This window comes from Stegodyphus dumicola, chromosome 9 (genome assembly GCF_044657685.1).
Source record: "Stegodyphus dumicola isolate Sdum_Otavi_A_Nest chromosome 9, ASM4465768v1".
In the NCBI taxonomy this organism is placed as follows: domain Eukaryota; kingdom Metazoa; phylum Arthropoda; class Arachnida; order Araneae; family Eresidae; genus Stegodyphus; species Stegodyphus dumicola.
This window is the reverse complement of record NC_140776.1, coordinates 189,706,097-189,723,915: the sequence shown is the minus strand read 5'-3', so window position 1 is coordinate 189,723,915 and position 17,819 is coordinate 189,706,097. Positions and strand designations below refer to the sequence as shown.

At 35.8% G+C, this 17,819-nt stretch overlaps 1 long non-coding RNA gene across 1 annotated transcript in view; it reads left to right on the top strand.

The window, feature by feature from the left end:
* LOC118183520 (uncharacterized) overlaps positions 1–10,802 on the top strand; it is a 78,496-nt gene extending 67,694 nt beyond the window's left edge. The window contains exons 3-4 of the long non-coding RNA XR_015043167.1: positions 10,108–10,401; positions 10,519–10,802. This is a non-coding gene — a long non-coding RNA (uncharacterized LOC118183520). The remainder of the gene's footprint in view (positions 1–10,107; positions 10,402–10,518) is intronic.
* Positions 10,803–17,819: the final 7,017 nt, after the last annotated feature.

Sequence of the window (17,819 nt, the reverse complement as noted above, 5' to 3'; positions counted from 1 at the left end):
GCACTTTTCCCTGTGAGCTTCTTTTCTATGTGGGCATATTTCTGTGTGAGCTTTTTTCCTGTGAGCATTTATACCTGTGAGAATGATTCTGTGAGCATTTTTCCGGTTACCGTCACAGCCGTAGTTAATGTCCCACACGTAGCGTTCAACTTACTGTAAGCACACCTATTATTCTGGAAAACATTATTATATGAAATAGATTTACATTGTAAGGTACAGGGTAAAAATCATTCTTTGCAAAAACCAACATTGGGCAGCTCATATTTGTTCTTTTCGCTACGCTCATTTGTGCGGCGTCGTCTCGATTTTCCATCTATTGGAAGAGGATCCCCAACAGTGAGAAGATTCTAAGTACTTTTCATGTCAGCAGTCATTTTTAAACTTTCAGTGGGACATACATGTTCCGTTAGTTGTCAAAGGGTTAATATTAACTTGGTTGGAAATGGGCGTGCAAACAATTATTCCATACAAAAGTATGTGATAGATGGTATAAGAAAAATATTTTATTTCTAAAGAATCATATTTTATTTATTTCAAGAATGCAAATGTTTATGAATACTTTCACTCTGTTAATTACAAATCTCGAGAGATTCATGTAACTTCCATGTATTATAAATTACACAGTTACAGATATCACTAAAGATTAAATTAAAATTATTAATAAGTATACCACATTGCATTTAAATCAGCAAATTAGGTAAGTCGCACACACGCATTAAAGATCTTATAGGGCGTCGAATGGCAGGCCTTTCGAAAACTGGCAGTTTGCCAAGTTATGTCCATGACAAACATTGTCGAAACGAGTCTGTCGGTTGATACAGAATTCCTCCTAAAGAGCGAAATTGTGCAACTTCAGAACTTAACTTATTTAAACTTAATTACTACTTCACCTATGATTTTCAACTTACTTTTATTATTACTTTTCTTGTGGTTGAATGGCAAAGACTATTGTTAAGAAAAATATTCTTTTTTTTTTTTTTTTTTTTCCTCCTCCCTTTTTACGCAATGTTTAGAACGCATTGTTCTCTTATTTTGATGATGTTTATGTTAGCAATGCTAATTTAAGGCTGTATTTTAACTGAATAAAATAGCTGTTATTCTTTAAAATTATCGTATTCATTCATCTGGAGAACTTGTAGTTCATTTCAGTGATTTTAAAGGCGTCCGTAACTTTTCGTTTGCAGTTGTTTTTTTACATCTGATAACAACAACAAAAGGCTTGTGCCGATCAACTCTGCTGCAGCCTCTAAAGGAGGAGGATGAGATTCTTATTTATGTTTATGCTTGCATTTGTTTTATTTATTTTTTAAATTTTTGGATAAATTAATGGAAATTTGCAATTATTGTTTTCCGACCAAATCTGAGACGGCGTAGTAGGTATGTTTAAGTTCCAGTCTACTTTGCTGCTTCATTTTCATTTGCAAGCTAGTTATATCTAATTCCGTTTTAAACGTCTGATCCGCAAAGATATATCAACAAGCAGTGCACATACAACTAAATTTATTCTACGACTGTCATCATCTTGAAATAAAGAATAAGCCAAATGGCCTTCGTCTTTTGTACAACATTTTGATACCCATGACCATACCGCTCATCGTTCCTTGGTCTGTATTGTCTAATAATGAAACTGGTGCACGTTTTATACCATTTCATTCCTCAATTCTTCGGCGCGTATTCGAAAGGTCCGTGGTTCGAGCCCCGGCGAGGGCATCGCTCATTTTTCATCTCTCCTACTTTCAAAACTTACCTATTGTCACTGCAGTGGCGCCCGAATTAAAAAAGGTGGTGGATGATGATTCTCCGCCACCAGGATCTGGCGATTGGGTCCCTTAATCTCCAGTCGCCCTTTAAAAGGGGAAAGTATATAGGTTACAGGTTACGGAGGGCACGGTCACTGTCCCTTTATCATAATGGTTAATCGGTATAAGCACCGTGCCCACCAATGTCTAGAGCCGAAAGATGAGATCACACGGGCGCCCCGCACCCGGAACCGAAGCCCAGAACCCGGACCATCCAGAAGGCAGTCCAACAGACCAAAAGCGCCCTCCAGACAAACTAAACCAAAGTCCGGGCATTTATTAAAGACAAATAATACAAGGGCTTAAAACTGCACAGCAATAGCACAATGAATATGACTTGAGAATAAATACATGATTAAATATAAGGAAATAAAAGAAATTAAAAATAATAGAAGTAAAATAAATATAAAATCTAAACTAACAAAGAGAATACATTACATTTACAATATAGTATTCAATACGATATCTGATATTCAAACATGTCACAGTATTAAGTATCCAAGGTACAATATATAATAAAATGGCAAGAAGAAGAAATTAAAATAAGTAATACCTACATATTGAACGAACCGAGAAGACTTAAAAACATAAAATAGTAAAATGGCAACGTTGTAGCCATATAACAAAATTAGGTATATCAGTAATAAAACAAGCATTGCTGGAGCGGATCAAAGGTGCAATAAGAAGAGAATGATACAAAACAATATAAGAACTCAAGAGATACGTAATCAGCAACACCAGCAATTAATAAATATGAAAGACGAAAATATAAAGTACATGGAACAAAAATATATTATATATAGTGCAATTATAATAAATATACATCATATGGAAAAAAAAAAAAAAAACCACTTAAAATGTTGTTGATGTAAATGTTGTTATAATATTTCGTATGTTAAGTATAGTAAAAATTTATAGATATACCTAATCATCAAAGTTTAATGAATATATGAAAAATTAAAATCAGTACATGTAGCAAAAATATTTATAGTAGATTACAATACAAGGTGAAAAACCGAATATAAGAGTGAAAAACTAAATTATGAATTTCCAATACTATGAATAAATCCTGTAAAAATACCTGTAAAGTCGGCTTCCCGCAATATATGGGAATATGCGGCAGAACAATTTTACAGTCAATTAAGAAGTTCAAAAAGACAGATACCAGTAGTAGTAATGCATTAGAAAAGGAAAAGAGTTATGATACACAGGAAAAAAGCAGAAAAACAATAAATTGAGAATTACAGACAAACAAAGAACTAAGAAAATTTAGTTATAATAATTTAATCCAAGAGTGCTAAGGAACAATTTTATATAGTTATTAAATTAGTCACTTATTGATAACAACATTTTCTAGGGGTCAAAATTAACATTAGCTCTATGGAGTTATGCAAAAAAGAACCAGGAAAAAATTAAAAGTATATAATAACAATAATATACATCTTCCATGCACAATCGCATTTCTATTCCTTCGTGGCGTAATGGCCAGCGCACTCGGCGCGTATGAGAGGTCCGTGGCTCGAGTCCCCGCTAGGGCACTGCTCATTTTTCACTTCTTTCCTACTTCAAATTTACCTAGTGTCTCTACGTCTATTCGGCATATATAATCTTTCAGGTTATGCACCAAGAACTCCACCCCATCCTCAGTCTATCAATTTTCAGGTCGCACGGCTTGATTAAGTTTTCCTCAGTTTCTGTATGTTCCCCCCCCTGTTTGTTATTTCGAGAGCTACGATTCAGGAAACTTCCATAGTTTCTGGTTCAGAAATCTGGTTCATGAAAATATGTGTCATCTCTTTTAAAAGAAATCACATAGCGATGTCTTTATATTCAGTGGGAACATTGTAAACATAAAACTGTTGGAAAAAATAAAAGCAATCGAGGGAAAACAGAGCCAGAACTTCCAAACACAGCATGCAAATGTGGTTTGTTAAGTTAAGTAAATGATTAAACTTGCAGCATCATTCAGAATTGAGGAGCGATACAGTGCGCGTCTGAAGTTTACAGCTGGTAGAATGTTAAAGGGTAGGTGTGATGAGGGACGAGCATTTACAATCTCTGCTATGCTGACGTCTTGGATAGAGATTGTAATAAATTTGTAATGTGGCATTGCAATGAAAGATGCCTTTGAGACGTACTCGACGACGTTACAAACATTTGTCAGACTTTGAGAAGGGTCGCATCATAGGGCTAAAAGAGGCAGGTTGGCTGAATAAACGGATCTGAATATTGGTCAGAGTGATGTGGTCGTTGCTATGTTATGCTATCAGTGATTAAATGCCATTTGGAAACTCGCAGGGATTCTGGGATATCCAGGGATACAATTACCAGGAGACTAGAACGCTGGGGTTAACACGCTGAGGTGCGGCGCCGGTCCCTGGGGACTGGCAGTGAACTTTCCGCGTGGCCGGCGTCGGTCCCTGGGGACCGGAACTGGAATTTTCGTTTGACTGGCGACGGCCCGCGGGACCGACAGTATTAAAGTTAAAAAATAAATATAGTCTTAATGAAATGTGATAAAATTTAGTTTTAATGAAATGTATTGAAACATTCTAAACAAAAATACGGCTTAGCTTGCTGCCGGCTGAACGGAAAGGGCAACAAATTCGGCACCGCGCTCAACGTGTTACGATCTTTACGTCTATTAAGATGCTTACCATTGACAGTCCACCATAAGCAATATCGTCTTACATAGTGCCGATGTCGCTGAAGCTGGACAGTGGCCGATCGGAGAAAGTGATATTCAGTGATGAATCCCACTTTTTGTCAATGACTGATGACTGCTGTGTATGTGTCCGAAGACGGAGAGATGAGTGATCTAATGCACCATTTATAACCGAGCAGAACATAGGGTGTGATAGTTTGAGAAGCGATCAGATAAGACAGCCGTTCACCATTAGTCATGCTGCGAGGTATTCTGACTGCTCAAAGATATGTTGATTAAATTTTGCAGTCGATCGTACTGCCTGTGCTAGCTGATGGTCCAGGTTCTGTTTTTCGATAGGGCAATGCTCGGCCACATACAGCATGACTTTCCAACAATGTCTTCAACATGTCCTTGACTGGCCTGACAGCTCTCGCTTATCAAACATGTTGACCAACTAAATTCAGCCATGTAGAAATACGAAATACTGAATAAAATTATAGATTTGTGTGAATTACAAACAAAAGGACACTCTTCTTTATATTATTATGTGCGCACCGATGATAGCTTGTTGAAATTAATTTTTTCAAAAGCAATTTACTGGAACTTCAGCTTTTCCTGCTGATTTAGCGGAATAAAATTTAAATAATAAAATAATATTACAAAAGGTAAATCCATTATTATCATTGAGATTGCAAGCCACTTTTATGACTGCTAATATTACAAGCTCGCAGAGTGATCTGAACAAAACTCTAAATTATATTGAAGAACTAATGCTTTCTCCAGTTTTATATAGTTTTCCTCTGCCCGCCGAAAAATTTCCAGTACCTTCGATTTCTTGAAATTGCTGGAAGGTTTAGACAGTTAAGAGTTCAGTTACAGTTACACAAAAATCGGACCAAAATGTCGCTAAGCTTGACGACAATATCCCACCTTCGCGCTATTTCGCCAGTTTGGAAAGACAGCCGAACGACGATGTTTCGCCCTCTGAGGCCTTTCATGCTACATTTTACAGGAAGTACTACAATTTACGCATAGGTTCATTAAAATTATTTACCATATGTACAAAATTCATAGGATTTCCCCTTCCGAAAGACTGCATATCCCGGGCAGTGAGACTCCCGGACAAGTAGCCATAATTACAACTAAGGAAAATCAATAACTGAACACCAACGCGATACTAAAATAATAATTTCAGTAAATAACGTACAACAAATCAAACACCAAGTCAATAAATAAATGCACACATTTACAAATTCATATAACCGAAGGACCATGATCTATTTACATTATATACGCTATGGCCATAGAAAGGGACAAGCCTCTCGTAATGAACGATTTATACTTAGAATCTGATGACATATGGATCCGAACTACGTCGCCGTTCAGCTTGGTTGTTCCCAAACATCGGCATAGAAATTAGAAGCTGCAAGTCATTCCTAACTTATTATCTCACCGGTCATGTCCCATATCCAGATTATTTTCTGAAAAGGAACCTCTCCAATAGCGAAAATGGCGTGTGTAGAGACAAAGGAGATGCAGACCATTATCTATGCTTCTGCCGTCTCACACATTCGGAAACCCACCAATCTAAATTCTAACTTTAAGGGGGCTCATACACCTTAAACCCCTCATGATCTTGGAATATGTGATTGCTGCAAGAATTGGAATATTTGATTTATTTTAAAAACAATTACTTCCAACTTTTTACAGCTGACTACGTAATATAACTGCTTTGGGAGCTATAACCAGAAAGTTTGTGTTGCCACAAATATTTTCGTAATTTAATCCGCTTTGTGACAAAAGTTTTCGCCATGTTTTCACCTCGTGCGCATGATATTTTAAAAATGGCTAATGGTACATACTTGAAATTGGATGGAATTCTTTATATGGACACTATTTTCTAACGGAACCAAAAATCTGATGAATATTTTAATATTAAAAAATTTTATGGACGAAAACATTACAATTTTTTTAATAAAATACATTTTATAAACTCGACTCCAAAAAAATAAAAATTTAATATGATATTCTTAGAATTTTTGGTTCATAGTAATTTCCAAATGTTATAAAAGCTATATATTAAATATGGAATTAAAATATGCAACAGAATGTTTTAAACTGTGCGCGCAAGGTGGAAACATGACGAAAAATTGTGTCACAAAGCGTATTAAATTATAAAAATATTTGTGGCAACACAAACTTTCTCATTACTATTTCAGAGAGCAGCTATATTATGTAGTCAGCTGTACAAAGTTGGAAGTAATTGCTTTTAAAATAAATAAGTTATCCCCATTCTTGCAACAGTTAGATAATCGAAGATCTTGTGGGTTTTAAGGTGTAAGAGTCCCCTTAAAAGACTGGAAATTTTCTCTTTTTACATCCCTATGGGACCAGGTACTGCGTTTGACAGTGAAATTTCTGCGATTCGCACAGCTCTGTACCAGCTACCATGCCACTTGGAAAAATTCACAAGAGTTGTTATACTCGGTGATTCCCGAGCTGCTCTGTTGGTTATCGTTTCAGATGAAAATCCTATATCACAGGATATATTGGATTGTCGACATTATCTACAAGCCCTGCTTCGCTTGAGAAAATTATAGTCCTGCAGTGGGTTCCTACCCACTGTGGGATTCCAGGTAACAAGAAAGCCGACTTCTCGGCAAAAAAGGGTGCTTTAATCATGCAGAATATTTCTCGTCCTTTGCCTTTCCATGCTATTAGGGACCTTATTAAAAGATTAAAAGATCTATCAAAGTACGTGCTCAGGAAGATCTCTACAATCGTGTTTCTCATAAGTCTTGGAAGAATGTTATCCCGAATTTGTGTAATGGCTCAAGGCGTATAGCCGTCGTTGAATTCCGCCCCGTCGTTGAATTCCGCCTAGCCACCGGACATGACTGCGTTTCAAAATTGTTCCTTCTCCGATATGCACTCTGTGCAGCTTTGGAGAGATGATGGATGCCGCAGATCTATCTCATTGTCCTACTCTGCGCAAGACTTTTTTCGCCGAGCGTTACGGGGAGGCAAGAGATATGTTAGATTAATGGACTCTGTTACAGCTGTTTTTTTTTTTCCATTGTGCTGCTGTATTGTATGTTCTTGTTTTTTTTTTCCTGTTACTGTTCATAATCTGCCATTGGAAAAAAAAAGTTTAGAAGACTGGTGATAGCTCAACACAACCTATATCCAAAAATCATGAAGGTACGCAAGAAAGCTCGGTGCTTTAGGACTGGACCTATGCCGAGTCACAAGTTAAGTCCGAAAACGATAAAGCCGAAACGAAAGAGCAATGTCTAAGTCACTCACGAATAATTGACTCCGCGATACATTAATAATTTCCATATTGCTCCAAAATACCTAACTTACTGAGCTGAGACCATGAGCTTTATTTATAAACTTTGAAAGATTTGAGCTCAGATCTAATTACTTACCTGTAACAAATGTCACATAACAAGAATCAGACTCCCAATATATTAGCAAAATCAAATCGCGTTTGTTTGTATACTTCCATAAAAATGTAAAATTTCCAGTACAACGATCTTCAAAATATCAGCTCTACTATATTTACGTAATCAAATAGTTTAAAGAGTATTCTAAACAGTTTGTGTAACTTTGTATGTAATTTTATGTTATTATCTTCTTATGTTTAAATTAACAACTCCGATGTATAACTTCAGTATTACTTAGAAATAGTTCAAGTATTTCATACTCTAGCTGGTTAGTGTATTTGGGCAATACCTGTTTGATTCGGTGGTGAAATTGTTGGTGCTCCCATGCACTTTTACTTGTTTACCTGTTCAGGATTGTGTAAGGATCGTCCGAGGGTGACTGTAGTTTAGGAGAAACTCCTTTCCTTCAATTGGATTCCATAACCACACTCTGTCATTTTTGTTAAATTGATGTCCTGTAGCTCTCGTGTCGAACTGGGCCTTTATCTTCTCCGTCACTTGCTGTCGAGAAAAATTGAGCATCATTTGAAACCATGTCTGGAGAATGGCACCTCAGGCGATACGAAGGGCAATCAAACAATAAATCACTAAGCTGACGAAGGTGACGACCGAAGAGCGTCTGAGATCGGGATAGCACTACGGTGGGCCAGTATAAGCAGAGTTAACGTGTGGTCCCAGTACTGTTGATTTCTGGAAACAATTAGCGAGTGGTTACTAAAGGTAGTTCGGTCAAACCTCTCTACCATGGCTGTGGGTGTAAAGGAGTCGTTTGGGTTTTGTCTATGCGGAGTAAATTACAAAGGTCTTTTATTACAGTTGAGATAAAATTTCTTCCTTCAGAGTTCGTACATCAAGGAGCAAAAATGGAATTGGTCGCTCGTTCCTTTGTAATCTGGATAATTCATTGGTTGGATAGACTTGTTATGGTGGGCGACAGAAACGCAACACAGATGTTTTCCATGTTTCTTAGCCCATTCTTTTATATATTAGTAGCCAGCTTATTTTCTTCTTATCCCATTTCATATATTTTTTATCTCACAGGCCTAAATTTCGGATTTAAATTTAGATCTTCGAAAGTACCTTTATTTTGATATTGGCAGTTATGAGGGATTTTATAGTACTTGATTTAAATCACCATGTTTGCCAATTGATCAATCTCAAAACATTAAATTTTTAGTCGTATTTATAGGAACCGACAGAGAAATCTTTATTCAATATGTGGTATGGTGACTTCGGACAGGATATGGGATCTTCAGACAGTTTAGTGAATTGCTTTGGAATTCCACGCCGGTCTTCAGAATGTGCACTATTTAGATCCTGACAGACATCGGGGTCGGTGCAGTTTTGTTATCCAATGCATGCTTAGTTAAACTGAAGTGTGTTGAATAGACTGTTCAGTCCACTGGAGAGATATCTTCCGTTTCCGAAAATTCTGAGAACAGCATTATTAGTCATTACCAAAACTCTGAGCCAATAGCATCCCTAAAAAGCCTTACATATGATTCCAAGACGTCGTTCATATATTTGATGTATGAAAGAAATATGTTTGATGATTCCACTGCAAACCATACAACGGCTTCCCTGGATTTGTATGAACAAGGTAAGGCAAGTTGAGTGTTTCTGGTTCTTTCCAGTTGCCTAGAGCTGCAATTCAGGTTTTTACTTGGAGTCGTTAATAAACAGTGCAAGCTCCCATTCCTCTTGACTGTACTGAGTATGATGAGGGTACCATGTTAAAGGGGTAGTTATAGAAGATGGAGAGAGTGAGATGCAAACTATCGGTTTTTCAAGCACGACGTCAAACTTCATGCAGCGATAGGACAGTTGATTGGAATTTTCGGTGTCACCAAATCTTTTTCAATCGCTTCGACAATGAAAGCAAATGTTCTTCGGATTAAATTGTTAACACCGTACATCTTTGATGCATCTGTCTATTAATTGAATGATTGCGGTTTGAAGTTACTGAAATACCACCTCTATGTGCGTACGAATGAAGTGCGAGTTTTGTCTTTTATTTGACAGCTTAGGATAAATGACAATGCTCAAAATCTAAATTAAACATGGTTATACATTGAGATTTCGGTATTAGTGCTTTGCGGAACATGTTAGCTGCGTACTTTTGAGCGTTAAAGTACGGAGGGGAAGAAGGTCCGGTTTTCACAATCTAGATATTCGTTTATAACTTTAACCACTAATAACATTTTTTTTTCAGATTGCTGAAGAGTGGAAGGAAAAAAAGGACTTACTTTATATGCAGAGCTCTTGAAGCGGGAACCTCGTTAGGGTAGGGTAGATTTCACCTGTATAGAAGAGGACATGTTCGTTCTTTTATAGGACGTACTGTTGTTCAAAGTAACGACGGGAACCGGAAGAAAAAAAAGAAGAATTAGACACGTGATTGAGGGAAAATACTGAAGTATGTAAGAGAATCAATTTCTTCCGGGGCCCCAGAGACAGGTTGGCAAGACACTTCGCTTCTACAGAAAGGTCTCAAGTTCTGACTTCGGTAAGTAAGAGATGTTGTATTATAACTGTTAGATGTAAAATAATGCGTGATAAAAAGTAGGTAATATAAATATACGAGGGCATGGGTTATAATAATGAAAATTGTTGTAAGTTACAGGTTCAACGAAAGAGGAAGCTGAGAAAAGAAAAGGAGCCCCTAACTAGAAGAACGAAGGCAGGAAACGAAAGAAGAAAACATCCGGGTGGCACACGAAATAGCCCCGAAAAAGAGAGAAGGAGATTAATTTAAGAGGAAAGTGGTGCCACCCGGGAAGGGGCTTTTGCAAAATTTTTCCATCTCCACAGATAAGGCTCGCAAGCTTTAGACTTTATTTTGAAGTTTATTTCTACTACAAATGTTGTAGTAACCTGGTTTGTACAAGTAAAAATAAATTTGTTTTTCGGTTTTGTGAGTCTTTATTGTTTGTGTTTAAATATTCATCAAGATATTTTTTCCCGTCTAAAAATCAGTTCATCTCAGCGTTTAAAAAATAGTTCTTTAAGATAATTTTTGGTATTAAAATGAGTTCATCTCGCCGTTTAAAAGTCAGTTCATCAATATATTTTTTTGCCGTTTAAAAATCAGTTCATCACAGCGTTTAAAAGTCAGTTCATCAATATATTTTTTTGCCGTTTAAAACTCAGTTCATCTCGGCGTTTAAAAGTCAGTTCATCAATATATTTTTTGGCGTTTAAAAATCAGTTCATCTCGGCGTTTAAAAGTCAGTTCATCAAGATATTTTTTTGCCGTTTAAAACTCAGTTCATCTCGGCGTTCAAAAGTCACTTCATCAAGATATTTTTTTGCCGTTTAAAGATCAGTTATCTCGGCGTTTAAAAGTCATTTCATCTCGGCGTTTAAAAGTCAGTTCATCTAGGCGTTTAAAAGTCAGTTCATCTAGGCGTTTAAAAGTCAGTTCATCTAGGCGTTTAAAAGTCAGTTCATCAAGATATTTTTGTGGCGTTTAAAAATCAGGTCATCACGGCGTTTAAAAGTCAGTTCATCTCGGCGTTTAAAAATCAGTTCATCTCGGCGTTTAAAAGTCACTTCATCAAGATATTTTTTTGCCGTTTAAAGATCAGTTCATCTCGGCGTTTAAAAGTCACTTCATCTCGGCGTTTAAAAATCAGTTCATCTCGGCGTTTACAAGTCAGTTCATCAAGATATTTTTTAGCCGTTTAAAAATCAGTTCATCAAGATATTTTTGTGGTGTTTAAAAATCAAGTCATCAGTTAAATTTATCGTCGTTTAAAAATTTTAGACTTTTGCCTCTAACCTCTTCATTTTTGTAGAATATATTAACTTGCTTTATTTATGAAAATAATTATAAATTAATTTTATGAACTCGAAATATTTAAATTTTTCCTATAATTCAATTCATTCTTCACAAAAATCCAGCTCTTTTGTATATTGTTAACCCTCTGGCCTATAACAGCCTATCACGAGGCTGATTCGTGATAAAGAATTTTGCCATAAGCAAAAGCGACGAGTCTGACTCGTGGTGAGGAATTTGTGTGTAAAATGCCAAGCAATTGGAGTTATTCTACATCGAATATTTTTCATTTCATTGCAACGTATTTTTTTTTTTTCAATTGTTTCTGACGAAACTGGATGATCTGTTACTTCCTCGTATAGCTCCGTTACGTTCACACGTTTCAGGTATAATTTCGTATAAAGAATTAAACTCTTATACCCATCATGCCAAACTCTCATACCATCATGCAATTATTTTTCTCAACTGATCAATTGATTATGATTACACCCTAGACTTCTTAAAATGATTATTTGTACCTAAACATTGTTTGTTATTTCACAATTCCTTTCGTTACACGAAAATATATATATATCATGAAAGGGTTAATCTTTGAATTATGGTAACTTGGAGATTTTTTGGCGAAACTTTGGCGACCAACCCTGCTACAGCAACTGCTAGTTTTTGTTTGGACGCCATTTTGTTTTCACGAAGTAAAGGCAATTTTTTTTTAAACTCAACATTTTTTTTTCCAACAATCTGCTAGCCGAATTACACTTATACTAGAACTTTTATGGAACAAAAGTGCTTAATCATGACGAAGATTAGGTGCGAAATTGGGAGAAAGTGCAGAATCGCCCACTGCTTGCCGCGTTTTTAAGAATTGCACATACACGGTATCATCCATGTAGACGTCGACCTATTTTCACTTAAAAAAATATCCCAGAATTGCACAAAAATGGCATTACGCATACTCTTTACTTTATCCATGTACACTGCTAAAGTCCTAGCTAGTAACCTTTATCGCCTTACCAAAATGTCGCCAAACTACCTGTTACCATATTCCAAAGATTAGCCCATGAAAGGTATTTCGGATATACGGCTCAACAGTTGAAAGGCACGGCGCAGGACCGACTTTCTTGTTTACTATAGCTCGCGTAATTGGCAGATATCGTGTAGGCCAAGGGGTTAAGGAAATTTAATGATTAAAACAAATTACCTTTGTAAGCATATTGAGGTCTTCCATTTATTACGAAACATTTATTAAGAGCATCCACTGTCTAATGTTATCTGATAATTACTGACGTTCGTGCAAATCATGATATTCAGAAATATATATAAAAATACAATGAACTTTATCTTATCAGCTTTGTTTTTTATGAAAGTTACGTCACCTCTATACCGAACTTCCATTGCATAAAAATAAGATTTAAAGAACTCTGCGGATTTCTATGAATGAAATTTTTTTATGATTTTTTTCAGAATTTCTACACCTTTTAACTAAAGTAAAGCATTCTTACTCTTTAAAAATCATCTAAATTTTGAATGTTAGGAGGCACATCTCCCCCCTCCCAAAATTAAATTACCGGATTATACATTCCAAACAAAAGCTAAACTGAGCAGATACAACATTTGGTTTTTGGAGAACCAAAATACACAGTAAACACAGTTTGCGACACAAAAGAACTTGAATGGGATCTCTCATTCCATTCAAGGTGCTTGGATAAGCTATTCACACAGATCTCTGTTCAAAACTGTTCAGAGTTCAAATTGTGCCGGAGCCCATCGGAGGTCAGCTCCGATACTTCTTAGTTTTGGGGATAAATTCTAATTTTAGCCGGAGTGCACCGCAGCCCTAAATAAGAAGGCTTCACTTCTTTTATATAACTGAACAACAATTTCAGTAGAAATGGGATCTCGAAAAATTTTTTTAGCAAAATTATATTACAAATTGATCATTAAATTCTAATATACCTCTTTGCGTTTTATTTAATTACTTTAATCCTTAATTATTCAATTAATAAACAATATTAAATTAACTATGAATTCAATAATAATTATCAATTAAATAATTATTAATAAATATTCATTGTTAACATCCATTCTACAATTACATAATTATTAATTAACTATTCAGTTTTTAAATTGTTAATGATTTTAATAGTCATTTTATTCCTTTATTTACTCTTGGTTTCTCTTTCCTGCCGGTCTTCTATAGGGCTCCGGTACTTCTACTTTTAGAAATTAAGCCCTGAATCTGATGTTATGGCGGAAATTTTTGCTTTTTAAGAAAAGAGGAGCTTGGGAAGAATAAAATTTTCTACATTCATAAAATACATAAGGCGTTTCCAAGCAATAAAAATAAATAAATATATAAAATAAAAATACAACCATCAACCCAAATACATCCTTAATTCTAAATTAAGGATGAAATGCAACCTTATCTACATCTCTTCTTAGACCAGTAGGATTTCCTGAACCAGTTTCATGAAGAAATAATAAATGTAAAACAACAAAAACAAAATTACAAACTGAAACATTAAATGAAAAGCAAAAAGAATTCGAGTCAAAGTAGAATTCCCCATTGCAAATCCATGTCAAACTCGCTCTACTAATATTACTCCAACATAAGGCACAGCAGACGCAAGTTATTCAAGTTTTAGGAAATGAACATTTTGTATCGTTATCAGTTTGTTTTAGTTCGGTATTTAAAATGCTTATTAAGTCCTTTCTTGTGAGTGGGGGGGGGGAGGGGAATTTGCATTCCTTAGGTCTTTCGCAGGATTTTCGAACGTTATTTAGAATTTAACAAATATTCTAGAAACAGCTAATCCACTGAATATATCTTTCCATGCCTAATTTTTTTTAATGCCAGGAGAAGTAGCAGTTAAAATTAAATACGAAATGACAAGCCTAATCTGGATATCAAGTACCAGTTCAGGCATCATATTTGAAAGCCCAACACAGCAAGCCCACACCAATACCGTTTGTTCTCCAATAAAAGCACTGTACCTGCAATCAATGAAGTTCTACAGCAGATGAAAAAATAAAGTGCAGAATCGGCTTTGATGTGCCTACACATCCAAAAAACCTTCGATTCGTGCTGCTGGCCGGAGGTTCTAGGAACATTAAAAAATATAAACTGTCCAAAAAAAAAACAATTATGAAAGTTTTCAAGATTACTTCACTAACAAACGCAGTGTAATTATAACTAACAACCACGGTATGACTGAAAATGTCAGAGTCTGTCCACAGGCCTCATGCCTAAGTGCAGATTTTTAGAATCTGGAATTTGACAAAATCACTAAGCACAAATGGCCTTAACACTCTAAATGCATAGCTTTCATGGACGATGAACTTTTGACAAAATCACTAAGCACAAATGGCCTTAACACTCTAAATGCATAGCTTTCATGGACGATGAACTTTTGACTGATGACTTTTGTTATGAGTGATTGTTCGAGAGCCGAGTTACAAAGAAATGTAAGCAACAAAGTAGAAAATTGCAATTCTCTACGAAAACAGTAAAAGTTAATAATTTCTGAAAAAAAACCCACGCCCTAATTATCCACAGACCCTCGTAAAACGTAGCAAGACTTCCAGGATTCGAAATCGAAGGAGGCAGAATGAAAATGGTTAACTCTCTAAAATACTTAACCCTTTCCAAGCACGTTACCTTCTAAAGTTGGAGTTTTGATTTAAAAAAAAAAAAAAGGTAGGCAGTCTAATTAGGCTTAGAGGAGTAGACAAGTAAAATTTTGTGAAGATAGCACTTATCCTTTAATTTTGTGGATGTGCCCAAAGTGGCACACTTGTAGGGTTTATATTTATTTTAACTAACATTTATTTTAAGCTATCTTTCCTGTCAAGCCTTTACTTTCCCCTAGAACTGCCAATGCCAGAGTATGTAAATCGTAGTAGAAACGCACAGAGTATTCAAATTTTAGCAGAAGTAAATTAAATTGAGTTAAATAGAAGGGAAACGAGATTGTAAGTGTGCTTCTTGAATCACGAGAGTGAAGGTTGCTAGGTAGAAATTTAAGAACCGCGCGTTTCGGCCTGTGTGCCTGTTTCGGCAGTTCGCTGAATCTTTCAACTTCTTAATCAGAACGTTTGCTGAATCTCAGCTGTATCTTAGAACGCGGTTAAGTTAGTTACGATTATAGAGCCTCGTGGGTAGTGACCTCGTTATTTATTCATCCTGTCATTTATTTTTAGTTTCATTTTTCTATTTTGTTACACCGCCGGGTCGGCGTAGTTTGTGAGCGTCAAGTGAACGCAACTGTGATTTCTAAAGTGAAATAAAAAGGGATTTAAACCCTTCTTACGAGTTTGTATAATTTGCAGTTATAGCAGTCACTACTACTGTTGCTGACCAGTTGGGGCCACGCAACATCATACACTGATTGAATAGAGCTTCGAAAAGAGTGCTGAAACGAGCACTGTTGTCAATGAACTGACCGATGAGATGCGGAGAAACAAAGAATACAGACTCTCAGTTGTCCTACATTATCGGTGAGCCCGGTCTGGGTACACTTAGGGTTCGCCGTTTGATTTTAGAAAAGATTTCAAGGTAAAAATTTAAAACTAATATAGAATAAGGAGATTAGCATACAGGCAAAAAAATAACATAGAAATTTCTTTTCAAAGAATTCTTTTTATACCCTAAAATAAATCTGGAAAATTTCTTTGAAAAATGAGGTTCTTAAAAAACTAAACATGGCTAAAATATATGGACTGGTTTGTGTTGAACTGCCATCTACTTTAAATAAAGAAGGTTCAGAGTAACCTATAAATTCTTTTTCATTCAATTTTTCTGTGCGTACAGAAGGAAAATTTTAGATGTGCCCAGACCGGACACACTGTGCCGCAAAGGGTTAAGCATCATCATGCATGAAAAGCTTCTGAAAAAAAGTTCCACTTATACTATTCCAAGCGGAATCAGTAAAGCTTCTGGAAGCAATAAAATACAGGACAAACGGAGAAAATACTTCAAAAAAAAAAATAATGTGTACCAGCACTTAACACTGCATCAGGTATTCTAAACACATGCTGCTTTTAAAATTATTGTAATTTTCCTCTTGAATTGCATATAGCATAAGTTCGAAAAAAAAAGGAAACTTATAAGATATTTTCTCCCTCCTTTCTGCATATTTTCGTGGTCTGACGGTTAGCATATTTTGCAAGTGCACATCTGTGTAGCCATCGAAGGAGTGGCTTCTAGGTTGGACCAAAGGGCATCCAGTTATATTTCTGTCATATCAACATGACCTTTCACGTGCTTAAAGATTTAAGCAAGATGGTTGAAAATAGTTTGCCACGCAATTTTCTGTACAAAATAATTAAAGCATCCCCGATTTCTTCTGAAACTTTTCATTGCGTAATTAGATCAAATCCAAGCAATTGTGAGGATTTCACTACGCGATTGAAAGAATTTTTGCGCTGTCCGAAGAGGAATACTTTTATTCAACTATTAAAAAAAGATGTGAAAATCACGATTTTAAAGTTCTACACGTAAAATGAGTGACGCAATTAATACGAAACGTCAACGTTTGCATATAACTGGGTAGAAGGCAAAATATGCATACCCAACAAAGGTACGTATTGCTCTTATACGTACTCATGTTTGAAAGGAAAATCCCCCCCCCCAAAGAGCTATTGCAATATATTTAAATATCTCTGTAGGAACCGTAAACAAAATTATAAAATCAGATGTAAAGCTAATCAGAACAAAATAATAATAATGTTCAAAATAAACAAAATAATAATAATCGCGTAACGCCGAAACATGTTTCTTGGCGTAAGACTACGTATGAAAATTATATGGCAAGTGAAAAATACACATACAGTGGATGGACAAAAATATGGAAACACCTTGTGAAATGCATGTTTGAGAAGAAAGATTGATTTTAATGAAATATGTAGGTGGCGTTTTTGACTACTGACGCCACCTATACAACTTCGTAAATGTGCTAAACAGTTCAGTTGTTGTCGGAGTACTGTTATGTGAGGTTGTCATTGCATTATGTCAGAGTTAACAGACTTCAAACGTGGGCAAATTGTTGGAGCACGTATGGTAGGTGCTTCCGTAAGCAAGGTAGCCGAGGTGTTTAGTGTTTCAAGAGGTACTGTATCGAAGATTTATTCCGCATATTTGAAAAGCGGAA